This window comes from Centropristis striata, chromosome 22, assembly GCF_030273125.1.
Source record: "Centropristis striata isolate RG_2023a ecotype Rhode Island chromosome 22, C.striata_1.0, whole genome shotgun sequence".
NCBI classification, from domain to species: domain Eukaryota; kingdom Metazoa; phylum Chordata; class Actinopteri; order Perciformes; family Serranidae; genus Centropristis; species Centropristis striata.
The window spans coordinates 11,666,730-11,687,995 of record NC_081538.1 but is presented as its reverse complement, the minus strand read 5'-3'; the positions used below and the strand labels follow the sequence as shown (position 1 = coordinate 11,687,995).

The 21,266-nt window shown below is 38.1% G+C and overlaps 1 long non-coding RNA gene across 2 annotated transcripts in view; it reads right to left on the bottom strand.

Annotated features, from left to right (window-relative positions):
- Positions 1 to 404: 404 nt before the first annotated feature.
- LOC131960821 (uncharacterized) overlaps positions 405 to 21,266 on the bottom strand; it is a 128,237-nt gene continuing 107,375 nt past the window's right edge. The window contains exon 3 of one of the 2 annotated variants that reach the window (XR_009389766.1): positions 405 to 438. This is a non-coding gene — a long non-coding RNA (uncharacterized LOC131960821). Of the gene's footprint in view, positions 439 to 19,334; positions 19,380 to 21,266 lie in introns of those variants that run through there. The other variant, XR_009389767.1, reaches the window with a different exon arrangement.

Here is a 21,266-nt window from a genome sequence, read left to right as displayed (position 1 = left end):
ATTAATTGTTGCACCATCTTTGTTTCTCCAGGTATTGGCCTCCAAATGTACGGCCTCTGCTACGTCCTCTCCTCCTATCCTTACCACCGGCAAACAAATGGCTCCGCACACTGAACCACACACAAGACATAACATACATCTTTTTTTTTGTAGCCGAGGCACCATTACGTTTGCTTTTGTCACCTAATTATTCCTCAGGAGAGGCAATTAGCCACCACACAGCAGCCCAAGGCTGGAGGACTCGAAACATACTACACACATACACGCACACACATGCAAACGCAGGTACACACAAACAGCTCCAGTAGTGTGATGAATGCTAACACACATATACTTTACATGAGGTTCACACATGTTGCAAAGCGTGCACGCACCAGCCATAATCACCCAGGAGCTCCGGTCCAGGGAGAGCACGGTGCACTTCACAGATAAAAGAATCTGCGAAACAAACCAAGGAGCATATATTTAGACGGTTAATTTAATCAGATAAATGTTTTATTTTATATGCAGAGAAAACCATAAATATAAATCTATGTACGTATTCTCCATATCAAAGACAGACTTCAAAAGAAAAGACAGCCTTAGCATGTCCATTTGGGGTTTGTTCTTTTAAAAATAATCACTGGCCTAAGCAAAAGTACCACAAAGGGAAAAGTGAGGAAAAATACATAAGAAAGTGCCTCATTGTGTAAAATATGCCGACTCCTTATTACGGAAGTTTGCGGTGCCAAATCAGTTGCTCTCCGAGACAATGGACCGAAAGACGAACAGCAACTTATTTGTGTTTCGCCCTAAATGTGTCATGTAGTTGTCAGTCGACTCGCGACTGGCCCGGGCCTCGCATAAACACTCAGCGCTTATCAAATCTCCCAGCTACTTGCTGGGATGTCACTTTTAATCAGAGGCCAATTACAAGTTCCAAATGGGACCAAAACAGATCCAGTAAACACTGACATGCCAAAGCCTAAGTTTGACTGTGTTCTTCATTAAAAATGAAGGAAACGGAGTGAAAGCTCTGACAGCCTCGTTGGTAATAAGTCTTAAAAACACCTCAGAGACACTGTTAGCCTCAAGTAGCATTGTCTGTCCTATTTAAGCAATGTTGTAATTATTTTATTAGGATTTTTGTCCACATGACATTTACATCCTGAATGATCTTATTAGGGAGAAATGGCTCAATCTTCTGCTTCTTCTTTTCCGATTGTTGCTGTCTTGGGAGCTGATTAATTCAGTTGGCCTCTCCATGTCTAGCAGAGATACAAGTTTAGAAAGATACGAGGGAGGTCTACAGCTCTCTATTTTCTCTGATTGCTTACAAAGGTCTCCCTCTCGCCGCCGCTATCCTGGCCAAGATACTTGGCCAAGATAATTTGGCACTCACACACAACAACGTACGAGCACGTAGCCGTACACACCGATGCAGGGCGAGGGTACATACCGACAGCCTCCCTGTACACTTAATTTGGCTAAGCACACAAGAGCAAATTCACAAACACGCAAGCGCATCCACCCCCATACTCCACACACAATGTTGGTTATTAGGGCCCAGTGTTTTAGGGATGCAAGGCAGAGCAGATAAAGAATTTGAATTCCTGGCAGGACTATCAGTAAAGGTTATTAAGCCGTTGTTGATGCATCCATTTGTCGTGGCTGTATCCAGCAGTGTGACATTTATCAAGTATGTCCAGCTAAATGTCACAGAGAGAGGTAGCTCGCTGTCCTGTCCCTAATTAGGACCCTGAAAGTCATACTGAAAGTCCCTCTCATCCACTCCTCTACTTCGGGACAACATTGATCTCTTTCTCTTTCTCACTCTCGGCTCTATTTTCTGCACCATCCTCCCCCACTTTTTTTTTTCTTCCTCCGGTATAGCAGGGAGTGCATGTTAAGCAAACTTTGGGGTTTAACAATTGATTTTGAGATGGGGATAAAGCGCAGACAAATGGGGAGGGATGTAGGCCATCCGTCACGGACACAGGACTCATTGTTTGCAGATTTTAACCTATGGGAGAGCTAGCTTCTTCCCCAGTGGGCTCCACAAATCATAGGCAGGCAAGGGAGTGCAGCACAGTAGGCAGGCCTGGCCTGGGAATAGCCTGAAAGCAGGACGGAGACTCAGCTGTAGCGAACAAAATGCATAGCTTGTACTACTCGCTCCCTCTCTCTGCTTAGCAGCCCCAGTTTTACAGGCCAGGCTTAGAAATTGATTTTAGGTTGAGGGTTATGAAAATTACCAAGTAAAACAAAATCGATAGAGAAATATGTTTGTATGCGTAACAGTTTTAATGTGAAACATGCCATGACCTTTATAATGTATGGAAATTTAATAACAAAATAAATTTACATCTGCTTTTTTCTACCAGTCAGTCCTGTAATAAGCTGTCAGGTGTAGTATTGAATAAAATATTTTTTATGCATTTGTAATTATATTTATTTATATTAACAAATAATAAATAATTCTGTTTAAGCCCCTAACATATTAAAACTATTTACATCTGTGCTACTTCAGTGTAATCATATTCCTTTTGGGCTATTTCCTCCTAAATAAGATGTGTAATTGTATAGCAATAATCACATATTAACCTAACTAATACAGCTAGGTGTCATTCAGCAATGTTCAATACAGGATTTTCAAAAAAAACATTTTATTGTATTAATATTGTGGAGCGTAAAGGTTCATTCTTGACCTTGTAATAATAATATAACTAAGATTCTCAACTCAAGGTGCACTTATTAGATTTTAATCTGGAACTTTCAGTCCATCTCATGGGCTTCATCTACAAACAGTTAGTTTACTCATTTTTGTGTTAAGTATTTATATTTAGCATATAAACAACAACTACATGTTTTATAGTACACCATAAGTATAAATGATGCAAAAAAAGTGAAGTAATATCCTTTCATCTCCTTGCTTTGACTTTCCCTCCAGGCCACCATAGCCAGCCAGCCTCTGACAGCAGATTCTGACTGCTCTTTTATGAGCATGAATTTGTAATCAAATAGTGAATAAAAATGTCTGGGTAAAACCAGGCTGAAATGTAGTTTGTGAAACTGTAAATACAATTTACTAGAAAAAAAGGACAAAAACATTAGTTAGTTAGTTTTTATGTAAAAATGTTAATTAGAATAGAGTTTACAATGTAAAAGGAAATCAGAAAAAGATAAGATTTTTGTCATTATAAATAATCTATTTCAGGGGCTGACTTAACATTTTAATCACTTCGTCCACAACAACTAACTTAACTTAACGGCAACTAACTTAACGGCAATCAGTTTTATTTTTACATAACAAATTACCACTTAATGATGATCATGCAGCTTATATATTATGCCATTTAAAGGCATAGTATGCAGGAGTTGCCACTGACTATTTATAAACAAAACATTTAATTTAGCTTCTCCTCCCCAATAAAAATAAAACAAACCCCAGATTCATTCCCGTTTTGGAACAAGCTGCGTCTGCTTGGCCTTTCATCCTGTTATATTTGCATTTTGTTTGATTTTTTGGCAGTGTGTCCACTATTTTTGTAGCTTTGTACCCAAAGATTGACATCTAGAAATGAAAGGCAAAGTCTTTGATACAGCCGTCGACACCACACTTCATAAGTGATGACTGAGAGGGATTATTTTAGTTTCAGTCAATAAATTATTCATTAGGAGAATCCTGCATAGTATATCTTTAGGTTAGCAAAAAGTTTGTGTAAAAGAAAAGTTTCTTTCTGTCATTAGTTGGACAGGAAAGTGCAGCAGAGACGGTGGACCTGATCTGGGAATAGTCTACTAAAAGCAGGACGAAAGCCTCAGCTGTGGAGAATAAAGTGCCAAGCTTGTACTACAGCCCTTACTATTCACCGGCCCCATTTCCTCTGGACCTTGTTTTACTCCGAAGGTGAGGAATAAGAAAAAAAAAATGCAATCGTGCAGTGAGTAAGAGAGCAGCTTTGGATCGAGTGTTCTGGAGTTCAGGTGTTCAGGTTAGCACACACCTGCCCCGCTGGAGTGTTTACCTCCTCCACAACCTTCCTGTGGAGGCTGGCTAGTGAGGAGAGTTATACAGTTTAATTAATCAGTGTGCACTTACACAATCAGTGTTAGCAGAAACATAAATGAAGCTCAGTTCCCTTTTGACATGTCTTATAATTACTGAAAAGAAGATCTGTAAAAACAAATTTCCCCGTATGACAGGTCGGACAGGGAATATTTCATACTCATTTAAATAACTGGGAATATTTCTCCTTACATCACTCATCAGGGAGAGGGAAACTTGCTTTGATTCTTTTGTTGAGTACAATTTAACAGCATAAAAAAGCATTAAACATCCAGAGATTAGAGCAGGAAAAACACATTTAGTGGTATAATGTGCTACCTGAATGACCCTGTGTTTGTAACAGGTGTGCTGAATTTACCAACCAACCTAATTGAACATGTTACTTTTAAAGCTAAATATAGAGATACAAAGTGCGCTTCAACATTTTGCATTAAAAACAAATATTACTGTGATACAAATGAGGCCCCCTGCTGCACAGACCTGGGCCATTTTTAGTCTGGACCTGGCACCATTACAAATCTGGCAACAATTAAACTTTAAAGATTTGTTCTAGTGTATTGTTCTATAATAATTTCACTAAATGGTTTTTATTTCATATCTGTGACATACTGTTCAGGAAGACAAAACTTCATTAATAAATGTTTCTGGAATACTTTTTTTAACTAAGGGCTGGAAAAAGAAGCACTATCGATAACCGATAATTACCGGCTTCTCATCTAATCTGCAGGTCAATATACAATACTCAATATGTTTATTTAAGGATTCCAAACCAACTTTAAAGGTGCATGTCGCCACCTATTGTATCAGATTGTGTCTGATTAAGTCAAAGAAAACAGTTTGGCTTTGTATTATTATTGTATTATTGGCTTTGTATTATTATCATTAACAGATTTATACATGATATAATTTTCCCCATTCGTGCATCCCTATATTTGAAACAAGTAAAAGTCTACATTCATAATTCTACTTAAAGTACAGAAGTATAAGAATGTTAAATTATGGAGCCCCCAAAGTCCGAAAAGCTATTTTTATATCTCTAGCACAAGTTACGTATTCTCTCGTAAAAGACATTAATAAGAAACTGGCATCTTAACCTTTGGGCAAACAGGGCAGCACTTCTGCTATAATTTAAATATCCTTATTGGTACAGGGAATTAGCTTTTTAGCCTGGTATTGCTCGACAAATTTAGTATTAGTCGTGAAACTCTCTGACTGAAATGCCTCTGAATAAACCTACAACCAATCCGAGGGAACAATTTCCATTTTCAAGTAGAAAAACTATGGTGGCGGGGTCAAGAACTTTCTCAAATTAAAGTTTAGCAGTTTGCACAACTCCTGGTCAGTGTTTGGGTATGCAGGGCAGTGGTAGAAAAAGTATCCATATCCCTTACTTAAGTATAAGCACTAATACCAAACTGCGAAATTACTCCACTACAAGGAAAAAGTCCTGCATTCAAAACTCACTAAAAGTAAAAGTACTTGTTATGCAGAATTACTTCACTCAGATAGTTATAGTAGTTATATATATTCTAAATATGTTATAAGATCATTATTATTGATGCATTTACGAAGCAGCATTTCAAATTTGTAAAGACAGAGCTCATTTTTAATAAGCTTTAATAAAATTTTAAAAAGCCTAATCAATTTAAATTGATCATGTTTTTATGTTAAATCTCAACCTGAAAAATAACTAAAGCTGTCAGCTAAATGTAGTGGAGTAAAAAGTTCAATATTTGCCTCAAAATGTATTGTAGGAGGAAAAGTATAAAGTTACATAAAATGGAAATACTCAAGTAAAGTACAAATACCTCAAAATTGTACTTAAGTACAGTACTTGAGTAAATGTACTTAGTAACATTCGAGCACTGATGCAGGGTCTGTAATGTGTAAAGATGCATTATATATCAGGAATAAATCATGTGTTTTGTGATGCAATTAGTAACGATAGCTGTTATATGATGAGGTGAAAAGTACAATATTTTTCTCTGAACTATAGTGAACATAGGAAATAATTCGGTAACGCTTTATAATAAGGTCCTTAATAACCATTAACTAACAAGTAATAAGGCATTGTTCTCGCTTTAGATCCGGTAGTTGCAAAAAGCATAGTTAACTTATAGTTAACTTATAATGGATGAGCAATAAAGTATATTTTAATATCAATAAGCAAACAAAATAAGATTAATAAAGGCATGGCAAAGACATAATGGGTGGGTCATGGGTGTTTGTAATGCCATTATTAACACTTATATAAGCTTATAAACACACAATAATGTTAATAAGCATCTTGTAAGGACTTACAAGGGCCTTATTACTTGTTAATTAATGGTTATTACAAGGACCTTAATATAAAGCGTTACCAATAATTCTACTTGAGTAAAGTACTGGAGTAATCATGCTTTCCACTATACAGTATAAACTGCACGATAGATCGTCGCTGTCCTCATTAACATGGTTGTTTGTTGCCTCCGTCTGTGTTGCTGTTGCTACATGTTGCGGACAGGCTTTTGTGTAATTAATCTGAGGAATGGCGTTCATTTAACCGCATGATGAACTTGGCACAGAGTCAATTTCTAAATAGTTTTTTTTTTTTGCCACATTTAATTACTTAGAATTAATTTGGCACAATATAGACTTCACTGTGTATCTTTAACAAACATTTGGATGCTGTTTCATGTCCTGATTTCACTACAAGCAAACAACGCAGGTCACCTTGTTTTTGAGAGTAGCTTGAAAAAAAGAGAAAGAGAGAGGGAAAAAAAAAAAAACAGGAGCTTTTGGTCAGAACCCAAATAGGTTATCACATGTTCCTCTGTATTTTGCTTTGATAGGAAATGGTGCAACCCAAATCCATGCCCCCCGTTTTGAATTCCTGATATTTGTTTTGGCTGTAAGAGCTTTGAAGACAGGCCAGCAGTGTAAAAAAAAAAAAAACCTTGAAAAATCCCACAGGGATATGGAGTGTGGTCCTTGAACATGGAATATGCCTCCACTGGCTTCTGAGTCAGCCAGCATTCAGATGAAAACACAGTGTAGTCACAAACAATACATCTGATGTCTTATTCAAATAGAAAAAGATACGCCGACTAGAACCCTGATTCACCATCAGTCTTCTAGGTGAACACGCAGAGATTGGATTCAGTTTTATAGGCGAACTCTGTGGTGCTGAAGAAAAGGAACAAAGGCACATATAGGGTTCTTAATGGGGGAGTATGTTGCATTAATGTGCAGTGAGCTAACCCAGTGGTGAGTATCAAGAGACCTCCTACCTGCATGGAGACAGAGCCAAAAACAGAGCCATGGACTCAAGGGGGGAGCAGCTCTGAAGCCTGAGATTGATGATAGTTGGGAGTGTGCGTGTGCATGAGTGTGTGCAGAATCCAGCATCTTATTATATGTATTCTTAGATATCTGTTTATGTGTGTTAGGTGTGTATGTTTACAGGAAATGTGAATCAGTGATGAGGTAAATGTGTATTCCTATGGGCGTTTATCCGTGTGTGTGTGTGTGTGTGTGTCGTGTGATATCCGTGGTAAATGCCTGCATGAGCATACACACATTCAACAAATCTGTGTATGAATACGCGCTCCATTCCCCTGATCCTACACCTCCTTTCTGTTTTTTGTCATTTAATTTCCCCTCGCTCGTTACCTCGGGATCCCCACTGATTCCCCTCAGGTTCCTGAGCTGGCCCCTGGCCTCCAGGTTCCCTAACTGAATCCTGTGTTGTTGAGTCTCTGAGCTGTCTTGGGGCCCGCCTGGTGTAACGTAAATAATTCATTGAATTCTTATGCTTTGGCAGAAAGGTGATAATGCCTTCCTGGGTCTGTCTCATCCCCCCAGGAGCACCACAGCCCAGCGCAGAGAGTATCAAGCGGCGGCAGCATGTGAGGGAAGTTTGCATAACCTCTTGATAAGCACATACAACAGTAAACACACATGCAACACATGTATGTGTGTTATACCTTTGCATGCCTGCAGCTCACACGCTGGGAGTATGATCTTAGAAATGTCATGTTACGATTCTCATATTAGAAATGCAATCTTATATAGGAGCAGAACTGCTAACTTCAATCATAAAATACAAGAAAATGTATATAACGTCTTATATAATACAACATATAGATGGTACAAGTTAGAATCAGATGAGGGAATTTTACATCATATGCTCAAGTGATGAATTCAACAGGTACTGCCCAAAACAGCAAAAAGCATTTTCATGGTAATAACTACAAATTCTCCTTAACAGGATATAAATGCTAGTTAGCAATCTAACATTTTCTAAAAGGCTATTAACACAAAAAATAGTTAAAACTGACAGGAATATCATTTGATTTGCAGGTATACAATCTCCACTGATTCAGCTACATGACCAGATTCATGGTGGCTAATAAAAAGAAGAAAAGGATCAACAAGCAGCACAATCAGAAGGATTGTCTTTTTTACTGCCATATCCTGGTGCCTACGTCACCCTAAATGTAATCTCTATAAACAGATATCTGCATATGAATGCAAAATGTGTAGGCAATAACAGGAGCATATTTTTGTATCGGAATCATTCTGGTTTTCATTTGTTGTATGAATAAATCATGTTTAAAGGGCTTTGTTTGACTGAAGGAAAATAATTTGCGCATAATATGCAGAACACATTAGTCCAAACGCAATCTGGGAACCTATTGGATTTCGTCTGATGACAATTTAGCTTTTGATAAGCTTAGCAAACGTATAAAACTGTGAAAATTGGTGAAAAAAATCCGGTTGCAGACATCGTCTATTAACTCCAACCCCATTCTGTGTCTCAATTAATATGTAACAGACATACTATCTACCTCATCTAAAATTTTGTAGCATTTTCAGTGCTCATTTATTCATTTTTATATTTATTTATTTATTTATTACATCACAGGTCCTTGTTCTTGTTTTTGTCCTTCTTTTAGCTCTGTATTTTTAAATGTTTTACTAATTTTGTGTGTTATGATTGTCTTAACTATGCACCTTATGCAGTGGCACTTTCAATTTCATTGTATAGTTGCCTATATAATGACAATAAAGGCTATTTGACTTGATTTGATTTGTTTTGGGTGTCTCAAGTTGATAATCTGACTGTGAACAATAACTGGTGGATGGAAGAGGTCTCAGCCATCATATCCGTTATCTAGATGTCAGCTAGCTACGCCAGAACCCCAGAAATAACGGCCGTTGCCCTGAGAGGCTAAGTCCTTGTCAGACCGATAGTTAATGAGAGATAGCACAATGCATCATGACTGCCAAAAAGTTCAGTTTGAAGTAGCCTCAAACATAGATGAGGAGCTGGCTACAGAGGAAAATATATGTAAAACACCTCACATTTATTAAGAAACTAGTTGGTGAAACTATTTAAATTAATTACCTTTAGCTAAAAATCGTTGTCTGAAGTAGTATTTTTTGTTCCTTTGAGCATTTGCAGTTTAAAGCTGCCAATGCTAAGTGGCAGTCTGTTTTCAAGATAGCCCAGGTATTTGTGTTTGTGTGTGTATATATAACAGATAAGCTGTGAATTCCCTCAGTTACCAACACTTAATAGAATATCATCTTGCCTCTCTATTTCAGTTTTTAGTCAATATGTCCTTTTGAGATCCCAGTTGGATCAAGAAGCCAGAGGTTTGAATAAATGGGCCTGTTACTGCAGATAGAACTAAATCAGTGGATTTAGTGCTAGTGTGCTGAAAACTGCAGATCACTGTGTAACAATGACAAAAATTTGTAATGTCTGCAAAATTATGGCTGTTTAAAGGCCACGTAAATTCTACAGAGAAAGTAGTCACCATCTTTGCTGACTTCACATCCTATTTTGATGATTTTGCAACAGAGTGCACACAGGATTAGGATCAGTTAATGTTAAAAGAGGACATCTCACTGTGGAACAAAATGAACACACACACACGGCTGTTTAGCCATAGAAAGAGATATACAGCACACACACGCACAGAGAAGCACAAGAGAGTAATTATATGGAAACATTTTGAACAAAAGACAAGGATGCAGAATGTTAGCTGCAACCGTTAGCATGCCTGATATACTAACTTACAGAAATAACTGGCCGTTATTTCCAAGACCAAGGACCATATCATTAGATAACTAGCTAGCTAGGTTATGGGGTTACATGTTAAGCCCCATTGCCATCTAGCACAACCATTGTTTAGTATTTCTGAACTTGTCTGAAGCCTATCCTGGATGCTATGCGAGTTTAAGCTAACGTTAGAGGCTCTGTTTTGCTCTTTACTGGATTTGGGAAAGTTTACACACTAACTATAGCCAATGTTACACAAGATAGTGTTATGCTTGGTGAACAGTTAGTCCTAATCATAAAAAGCTTTTTCTTATATAATTATATAATTTTAAAGTGAAATATACTGAAAATACATACAAGTAATTAAGCTAATCAGCAGCTAATGTTAGCACCAGATAACACTCTGACAAACATATATTTTTTCTCATAATACTTGCAAAAATAGGACTAACTGACTCTACATTGCACAACAAAAAAACATCTTTTTCTTTATTGTATTTATGGAACGTTGGAACAGGAGAGGATTTGAACAATACAAATTCAAATTATGTGGTTTAAATTCCGTTTTTTTAATGCAATTATTCAAGTTAAGCAATTCAAATCCAAATATAAATAATTCAAATTCCGTTTCTGGTGGCACATATTTCAGCCCATACACCTGTACTGTACACCCACCCACCCAACCAACCGCGAGTCAATCGCAGCTGTGAATCATGATGTCTCACCCGCAACTAATTTAAAAAAAGCATATATCAGATAAAAGAACACTTAAACATACATCAGGGCGAGAATGACCTTAACAGAATCCATCTTTTGGAAACTTATATTTGATTTGCACTTTTTCAGTTTGGCCCATGGCCTAACTGCTAACATAGAAGGGGTGGGATTTATGGTCTACTATACTGCTCTACAAAGCCTAACTGCAGTAACTACATTTTTGGTCAAAATTGAGTAATAACTAAAAATGAACTCCTTGATGTCTGTTTTATCTTGTGACAAAGTTTTAGGGTTCAATTTTACTTTATTTCAGAGAAATATTCATAAAAATTGCAGCAACTGCAGTTTGCTTTGACTGAGACATTGTAGCCTTGTATTTCTTCATTGTGTTGAATAGCGAAAACAAGAATAATATAAATGATAAGTTTATTTGAAAGGGAAATTATTATCTAGATAGTGATGAAATAAAAAAGTAAGATAAAATGATATTAAGAATAAAATATAACATTACTTTATAATCATATATAAAAAGTCTATAATACACAAATCTTTGAATAGAGCTGTTAAACACTTTTAAATACACTTTAAAACAATACACTTCAATTTGAAAATGTTTATTCACTGAAAACAAAATATAAAAGCTGAAAGAAGACAACAACATTGTAGTGCAGTAACGACATTTTTGGGGTCAAAGGTCAAATAAATCATCATTATTTTGGAGCATAGAAATGACATCATCAATACATGTAGAAATAAGTGTCATATCACTTACCTACCTATGACTAACTTGCCAGTTAAAAAACGTTAAACAACTTTAAAGCAGTTTTTCTCAGTTTTACCCTTTGCGTAGTTACTGCAGTTAAGCTTTGTAGGGCAGTGTACTGCAGCCAGCCACCAGGGGGCGATCAAGGTATTTTGGCTTCATCTTTGGTCAGCCGTCATGCCGTTTAGTCTATGGCAAGGACATGGAGCTTTAACCTGAGTCTTTCATCATTCTGTCATGTATGGAGCCATCAAGGGCAAATTTATGAATCCTTTTACAGATTTCTATTTTGAAAGTGAGTTTGATGGTCACTGGCTAGAAATAACGTGCCTGCTATTGTCGACCTCTGACAAATTTGGATCCATTGTTTCAAAAGAATTCCAAGTTTTAAAAATGTCCACTACCATTATAAAAGGTGAATTGGATTTAAACACCCATCAATTTGTAGGTTACTAAAGGTTATGTTATAACTTTAAAGACACTGTGTTGCTATGACTACAACTGCATGACAATGAAAAGAGCAATTAAGTCGTCCTGAAATTAAAAGAAATTTGAAACTTTTTATGTTTCTGCCACAGGGCTGATGATCAGATCTACAAAGCAGAGCAAGTTCTCTCTATTCCTGTCTCGGCTGACATGAAAGAATTTCTGCATGTAAGCCAACTACATAGTGACTGTATGTCCTTTGTGGTTGCAGAGAAATAAATGTGTACATGCTTACATGGGTACGCAAACACAGAGGCAGACTGTCTTCATCAGTGGCCTCTGATGAATGAAGCACGGCATCAAAGATGACAGGAGGTATAGACCCCAGCAAAGGCTTTTTTTGTATTTTAACCTAATCAATGTTTTCCAAGTGTTTGATCCTGAGGGCTTCGTGTGTGTGTGTGTGTGTGTGTGTGTGTGTGTGTATGTGTTCCTTTTCCATTCAGATATGAAGCTCAGCAGGGAGCCTGTGTTAATAGAGCAAGAGAAAGAGACAGAGAGGGAAGAGGAGAGACGGAGACAAAGATTGGTGTTGATATGAAAGGAACAAGATGCGACTCAACCCAAATAGCACAGATCAATCAGCTATGAGAGTTGTGCATGCTGGGAAAATGCCGGTGTGTGCCTGCTTGTGCCACGTCCTTGCTTCACCAAGGTTCGATAGGCACAAGGAAGCTCAGTCACTTTTTCTTTTAACTCTCTAAATCAGTCTCCTCTTCTCCTTCCCTCCCATACACTAGAAGCTCCCTAATCCTCTCTTTGCAAATTTACCCTCCAGTATTTTCATTAGTTATTAAAAGCTGTCAAGCCGAGGTTGGCCTTCACTCCATCATCCCCAGGAGTTCCCACATTTGGTGCAGTCCTGAGGAGAGTAGGCATAACACACACCATCTATTACGCGCAAAGTATGTGGGGGAATTCTGCAGAATATTCACTCAGTCTCACTCTGTGCCTTTTTATAAATTATCATATTACTAAAGAGGCACATTTGCTATGTATGGTTTGTTGCCTGGGAGCTCGTTCTAATAGCCCTCCATAAAGCAGGAGGGGGGCTTTGGACTCTGATGTATGCTGGCCAGAGCCCACTGTCAGCGGTTGGCCCGGCCATCATTTATCAGATTTTTTAAGAGATCTCCAGATGGGGAATATTAACAAGCATATTTGGCAGAGCTAAAGTCTATAAGAATCTTAGCAATGGACTTTGCTGACACTATACGGAGAGGCAGGATCAGGGTAGTAGGGGGTGTGGGGAAGGTGGTTGAGTCGGGATTGGTATTCAAGATCTTGAGTGAATGAGTGGAGGAAATATCCACACAATATGCCTCAGTCAATTAGCGTGTGCCATGTTGCTGTGCTGCATTCATACATCATCTGAGGCCGTTTTAAATCCAAAAACTGACGTTGCCAAAGTGATGACATTTCCAAGCAGCTGAAAACGCATTCCCACTTACAATGTTCCCAGAATAAATCCTCTGCATTGTCAAGATATAAAGCAACAGCATTAATGTATTATTCTAACAGATGCATAGTTGTTTTTTATGATTACACTGAATGCTACAGTGTGTAACTCTATAGACCATAACCCCATTTCAAATCGTGGTTTTATGGCTAAATGCTGTATGTGACATCAGAGGCAAAGCTTTAAACACACGGAACCATATGTGTATGTTTCTACGCAGTGACATCCAGGAAATGATTGATAGCCTGAGGACTTTATAACCAGTAGCATCAGCTAGTAATGAAAGACCCCAGTGCGGGATTTTTTTATGAGCCGTACTTAACTGTGATACACACACGATCATGCACAATATTGCAGACAACTTGGATTTTTATAGGTTGGACATAAAAAAAAATATTTCTTATGCAAAAAGGTCATAAAATTAGATAAACTACTGTAATAATGTACAAAAGCCAGTTTGAGCTTGGTTTAAAAAATATTCAAGTCTGCAGGAGTATATACGTAGCTGTGATCAGACTCAGGATTGTTCATTAATAACTGTTTAACCAACAATAAGAATTTTTGGAATGATTTTTTAAAAAGACAATTCCGTTCAGGGCTGCATTAAAAGCCTCTCTGTGAAGTATTTTATGTCGTATACAACATTTTTAACTTCTAAAGTGTCCAGTAAGATTTTATCATTGCGCGGGGGTATTCATAACAACTGTTGGTGGCAGATTTTATCAGCTGTAGTGCTCTAGGCAATTAAGCTCACATTAGCTCCATGACTTGGTTGACTTCTCTGGATGACTTTGTAATGTTTCCAGCAAACAAGAGGGTCGCCGGTTCGACTCCGGCCTGCGGCTCTTCTGTGTGGAGTTTGCATGTTCTCCCCGTGTCAGCATGGGTTCTCACTGGGTCCACCGGCTTCCTCCCACAATCTAAAAACATGCACTTAGGTTTAAGTGCAGCCCCCCACGACCCAAGTTTGAAAAAGCGAGGTAGTGAGGATAATGAATGAATGAAGATTTATTATAAATGGCTTATATATATGCACATTATAGATGATGACACAAGCGTTAATGTTGAGTGTTTCTTTGCATTGGGCTATCACTTGCTACGTTTCCATCAAAGTCAAAGCGAATTTTGAAGCAAGTTTTGAAATGTTGCATTAAACAAAATGTGAATTAGGGACGTTTCTATTAACTGGTTAGATCAAATAAACGAAGCTGCATAAACATATTTTGGTCAGAAGATGGCAGTGTATTGTATTGCTGTAGGCTAATAATCTGTCAGTGAACAGTAGAAGAAGAAGAGATTGCGCAAGAGAGAAAAAATAATAAAAAATAGGATGATCAGTCATGTGAGTGTTTGATACATCAGAACTTATTTGCAACCAGCGTTTCCATCTTCCAGTTTTTCTCATCCAATGCACATCGAAATTTGTTGATGGAAACACGACTATTGCAGCTTGATAAATGTTTGGGTATCTAGAATCCCTCGTTGAAACTACACTAAAATTACTACTTTAGAATGTGTTAATGTAGTAAATTAACTTAGAAAGGTGGTTAAAAATCATATATTTAATTTTTAACTGGTCTGAAAAGAAATAAATAAAAGTACATTGGTTGTAATTTAATATTCAGCTCCTCGACATATATTCCTTTGCCCTCATTGTCAAGGAAATACACGATGTCATTTTAAAATCGGTGTGCTCAGTGCTGTTCAGGTGTAAGGCCGAGTGTCATTGAACACGAATGTTTGGCAAGCTGAAGTCTACTCAGACAACAATGGGCTCAGCTCAAATTAAAAAGAGAACACTAGTGAGGCCACGCGTTACGGCCGCTGTGGCTCCCACAACTGTAGGAATCTGTTCTGGATTTATTAGTTTCAATTTCACACCTCTTCTCTTTTAATGCCTGCTGTTTCGCTCCGCTCCTCCTCTCCTGTGAGCGTTCCTCTCTGCTTCCCCTCTCCTCTCCAACCTGCTGCTGAGCTCCTCTCCTTTTCAAACTCCTCTCCTCTCATTCCTGCTGCTTTTTCTCTAATTTTCTCTACCTCGACTATTCTCCGAGCAGTTATCCCTCTGCTTTGTGCTGATTCTTCTTCTAGTTTTTAAAAGTGCCATCTTTGATTTGCATTGCACCCGTGCACAGAAAGCTGCATAACCACTGCACAGTAACAACTTTTATCTAACATTAGGGACTGTGTGAAACTTATTAGAAGTGTGGGATTATGTGTTTTTTTCTTCTTCTTATAAACAAAATGATAGCAGTCTCCTTTTTGTAGGACAGAAGGGGAGGGACTTTTAGCTTTTTCTCATCTCAGATTTATAGTTTTTTTCCCCATCTTCCTTTGTTGAATGTAATATTTATTATGCAAATATATACAGTGATATCTATATATTAGAGATTTGTTTTTCAAAATTGACATTTTCTCAGGTAAAGTAAAACAGACATGGGTTACAGTCAAAAATGTTAAATGTTAAATTGAACTGTGTCTTTTTCTTCCAGCAACCTCTAATTCAAAACTAGGGAGTAGCTATATTTTTACCTTTCTGTTATGTCTGCCATAATATATTATTTTGAAGTATTTGCTACTGCAGTTATTTCCTATCTTACGGGTGAAGGGTTCAATGGAAATATAATTAATGCTGCTACAGCCTTGCATTCCTGTGTAATGAAATACAAGATTATGCTCTGCTCTAAACCCAAATCATTTTCATACAGTCCCTTAGGCATCAGAAATGTTTTTAATTTTAACATATGGTTTCGGTCACGGTCAACAAATGGAAAAGTATTGGCTGCAAATGAAAATTTAAATGACAATTCCAAACTTTGTCATAAATTAGGAACTGAATCTGGGTCATCTAAATGAATACAAATGTATCCACCTCCAATAACTCTCCACTTCATTATTTCAATGTCAAACTACCACCTGTTTCAGCCATGTGACTCCACCTTCTGTTTCATTCAACCACGCACAATTTGTTCATTTTTTTCAAACTATAATTAAGAATTTCAGGTTGCATTCTCTCCTGTTGCAGTTGCACCATCCCTTCCTGCTCCCCGTCTCCTCTCATCGCCGAGGCTTTTACTTGCCCTTCCTCCGTGGCGTGTCTGTCGTCCCACCGCAGAGGCACAGTGACCCGCAGGCAGTGAATTTAAACGAGGCTGAGAGCTGGGCAGGCGTGGGCCGCACCCGGCCATATGGCTCCGTCTCTGATAGAGGGATGAGGGGGTTAGAAAGGAGAGGCGGAGGAAAGGGGCAAGGATGAAGGGGTAGGACGGAGCAAGGGAGATGAGGAGGAAAGCTTACTTGGCAGAATTAAAAAGAACAAAAAGGGGGGTTATGACTGAGAACAGAGCACAAGATGAGAGTGAACGCAACTCTCTCACACTGCAAAAAAAGCCAACTTGTATTTTTTGGCCTAAAACAGTGATTTAAGTTGGTTTAACTTGGAAATATAAATTATTGATATTTAGGGCAATAATGTAAGTTAGCACAACAAAGGAAGCCAGTTGTATGCTGAAAAAAACATGTTTGTGAGTTGTTGTTACTTATATCTTTAAGTTGGGGTTCACAACAAGGGACAATAGTTCTGCTAACTCTCATTTCTTTGTTGTGAAATGCAGGAAAGCGGTGAAATTCGGTCATTAGCGAAAGCTAGCGGCTAACTGATGCTAGCGGCTACCTGATGCTAGCAGCTGCCTGATGCTAGCAGCTGCCTGATGCTAGCGGCTAACTGATGCTAGAGGCGCAGCTTGTTACAGCTGCTAATGGCTACTAAGAGTAGCCATTAGCATATCAGTGCTAACTCAAAATTGTGGTCGAAACATTAGCTGAAATGTCATAGCAGCAATACAATCGTGCCAATTCAGCACATTGCAGAAGTTAGCAGAAGTAAGGATTAAAAGTTATTACAATGTTAAATTATAAGTAAGTACAACTTACAGTTGAGTTGACAAAAAATTTAATTCAGAGTTGAGCAAACTCAAAAACAAAACTTAAAATATTTAGTTTAATTGTCCAACTTAAAATTTTATCGAAGTTTGTTGCCTTGAAATTTTTAGTTCACCCAACGTTTCTTTTTTTGCAGTGCACCTGGAAGAGGGAGGAGGAGGAAGACAGAGGTGCACGACGAGGAGCAAATTACTTGGCATTAATCTGGAGGTAACAGCAAGGAGGATGGAGTAGAGAGGAAGGAGGGAGGGGTGGTCGCAGGTGCGGCACCGGCTCACCTGGCAGAAGAGGGGAGCTCTAAAGAACAAGGGAAAGGAGAGAGGGATGGAAGGAGAAAAGAAGACAAGGATCGATGCTCAAGCCCTGAAAAAAGGACAGTTGGAGTAGAGCAAATATTACAGTTTGGATTGTCAATACTAGTAAATGATGTAATGTTAGATCATATTCCTGTGCACATATCTTCCCTGCTGCTGTTGTGTGTATGTGTACACTTTAAAAATTCTTTTAATAATGGGGTTGATATGTACTGGCAGAAATATGGCAATACAATAGACCACTCTTGTTTTCTCTAATATTTTTTTCATTTGAATTCCTGGACAAATATAATGATACCAACAAAAATAGGTTGATAAGAATTTAATTTAAGAGCTGATATCTAGACATTCTCCATGGTTTTCTTGAGGATAACCAAAATCATTATCAGAAAAAAACATGGAAAATGTCTAGATATCAGCTCTTAAATTAAATTCTTATCACCTATTTTTGTTTTTATCATTATATTTGTCCAAACAAATCTACCTTTAGTTGTACCAGGCATTAAAATTTACAAGAAATTGAAGAAAACAAGAATTATCTAATAATTTTTTCCATGACTGTATTGTGATGTAGTGCAATACGGTAAGCAAGATGTTTCATAGAGCTTTTTTCATCACACCACAACATACATACAATATGAGTTAAAAAAGTGACCGTTTTCATCCAATCAGAACAATGGGATCTTAACCACCGCACAACTTGAACTACTACCACACCCAACTTTTCCAGGTAAACTAGAAATTAAGAATTTTTTTTTAAAAATCTATACAGTATCACTAAACCCAATATCGCAATACTCAGGGACATCAATATTTTCCTACACCCATATCACATCATTATTTGTTATTTACCATTTAAAACTGTTAAACTTTGAACAAAAACTTAAAACGTTTAACATTATTAGCAGAGAATAGTAAAAAGAAATGCCTAATATCTGACATTTCTTCATTTAAATACATTCAAAATCATTCAAAACTGTAAATAATGCTCTCAACTATAAATTTCTCTTCCTTAAATTGGCTTCTGTTATTAAAAGGAAGAATCAATAACTCTATAGATATTAGTGATCATGACCCTGGTTCTACTTGATATCAGATCAAAACCAAATTTTGTGGTACCGCCCACTCCTATTAACACTATTTACCTCAAAGTAAACCACAGTGAAGTAACTCTTCATTGACTGCAATAGATAAAATTACACTTATATCCCAGAGTCTGTTGCATGCTGGGAGATTCCCTACAGACATTTCTGAGGATGCTACAATATTAACTCCAAACTATTAAGTTTAGGTTGAATCCGGTAGGATTCTTATTATTCCTCCATCGCCAGCTTAATTTAAATTTCTATTTAAATGACTAAAAAATTTAAATTAAAACATTTAGAGCACAAGAATAAAGAAATTAGTTAAAAGTATGCCTATAGTATGACATTACAATGCTACAGGAGAAAAGGATACATAGAGCACAGAGGGCCAGATGGAAGGAGAGAGGGAGGGAGGAAATGAGAATATAAGAGAGGACAGGAAGGAGGGCAGGCGGGAGACAAGACATACTGGCCTGGTGCAGAGCCGTCTGTGGAGGCTGGGTGTCGGGCTAGTCTCTGCGGGCCCAAGGGTGCAGACGGACAGAGGGAGGGAGACGGGAAACAGAGATCAATTCTGTCAGAACTGGGTTCATACCCCCGGGGCCACAGAACTGGGCTGGCCCGGGGAGAGAGTCAGAGAAGGGGTGGGGGGAGCAGTGGTGCTATTTATATCATTTTATTCTAGACTTAAATGTTACACAGAAAGAAAAAAGGAGATATATGCAAGCACAAGACATAGATATTTGTGCACATGCTTGAACATCTGTGCATGTGAAAGCACTGTATATGCATATTTGCACTCATAAATCAGTCAATAAAAGGTTGTTGCCTGTAGAAGGACACACGTGGAGAGCAAAGCATCCTTTTGTCATTGCGGGGGAGAGTCATACATCGGAGAGAGCAGCAGAAGCAAGACAGAGACAAAGACTGGGAGAAAAGAGTGAGGTAACCCTGCCTTGTCCCCAGCACCGGGGGAAATCTCCAACTCCAAGGTTAATTAAGCACTAGAAATGAGATCAAGAAGCTTTCCCTTTCCGACTCATTAACCAATCACAACGCTTCTTCAAAACAGTTCAGCTCTCATCTCAGAGTGCAGAATAATTGTCTGTCAATGCAGATCAAAAATCAAATCACGCGATAGATGGGGACTGGCTTCTGCAGCAGCCAGGGGCGTGTGTGTGGACGTCCAAACAACAAATTAATGTAGAGCATGCTAAAGATGGCATTGGATCAAGTGGGGTTATTTGACAATGAAGACAGAAAAGTGCAAGATTTTGTAAGGTCAAAGTTATTTCGATAAAAAGAATCAAAACCCTTCAAAAGGATTCGACAACTGCCTGAAAGACGGCAAGGCTTGTGAGAGCCGAGGTCTCCTGTTCAGTTAAAGCTACCCACTTATTCTGAAACTGCTTTTTAAATTCTCCACCAGCAAAATCTTGGGGAATAGAAAATACTTTGCACTATATATATATAAAAAAGACCATTTGAGAGTCTTCGTTGTGTGTCACCACAGTAATTTAAGGCCCGTGTCAGCAGCTTTTGACCCCAGATCAGTAGTTCTATCACGGCCACACCGCCACAGGGAGTATTACCAACATGCACTGTGCTAGTGACAAGGTCACTGCACAAAATTCTTTTACAGAGGAGCAGAGATCAAGGCTTCATAGTATGAACATCACTGCAGTGTACCAGCATGTTAAACATACCAAACATGGCCGACACTAGGAAAGGGAAAAAAAAAGATTGAGATGAGAGGATCGCTTAAGCATCAAATGTGTGCTTAGTCGTGATTGGTGTTATGTCGTAAAAAGAGAGTGTTGCCGGAGGATAATCCAGGGCGAATGAAGTGCTTTGATTTATTCCTTTAAACATAGAATGTAGCTTTTTATATGCAAATGGATATTAACATACTTGCAGGCATGGACTAAAAATACATGTTTTGTTATTTACATAATGTAACAGTACTCTTCATTGGCACCAACCATCATTTATTTCTTATGCTTTTGAATTGTCATGGTGTCTGTTTGGTTAAGTGCATTCTTACCAAATTTATCCAGTACTTTTCAGCTTTTTTAACTGTTTATCCAATAGTTTTACACCAAGGGGAAATAAAGACGTTTAGAAGAGGATAGTGACCAGGGGCACTTCATTGATCGGTACTTCTTAAGAAGTCAATCAAATCAGTTGCGTGAAGTCCAGTGAAAGGCTAATAACCACAGTTTTCAGGATATAAAGATCCCTGACACTGGGGAGGTAGCAGAAGGTAGTATCAAATGGCAGGGCCAGAGGACTGGTGAGTAGTGGAGGAAAGAGAGGAGTGATGGGCAGACTCCCAAAGTGAATTTGCCTAAGGCTAGTCGAAGGGCATGTGGGCAACTGTTAATTCAGATGTGAGAGGTGCAC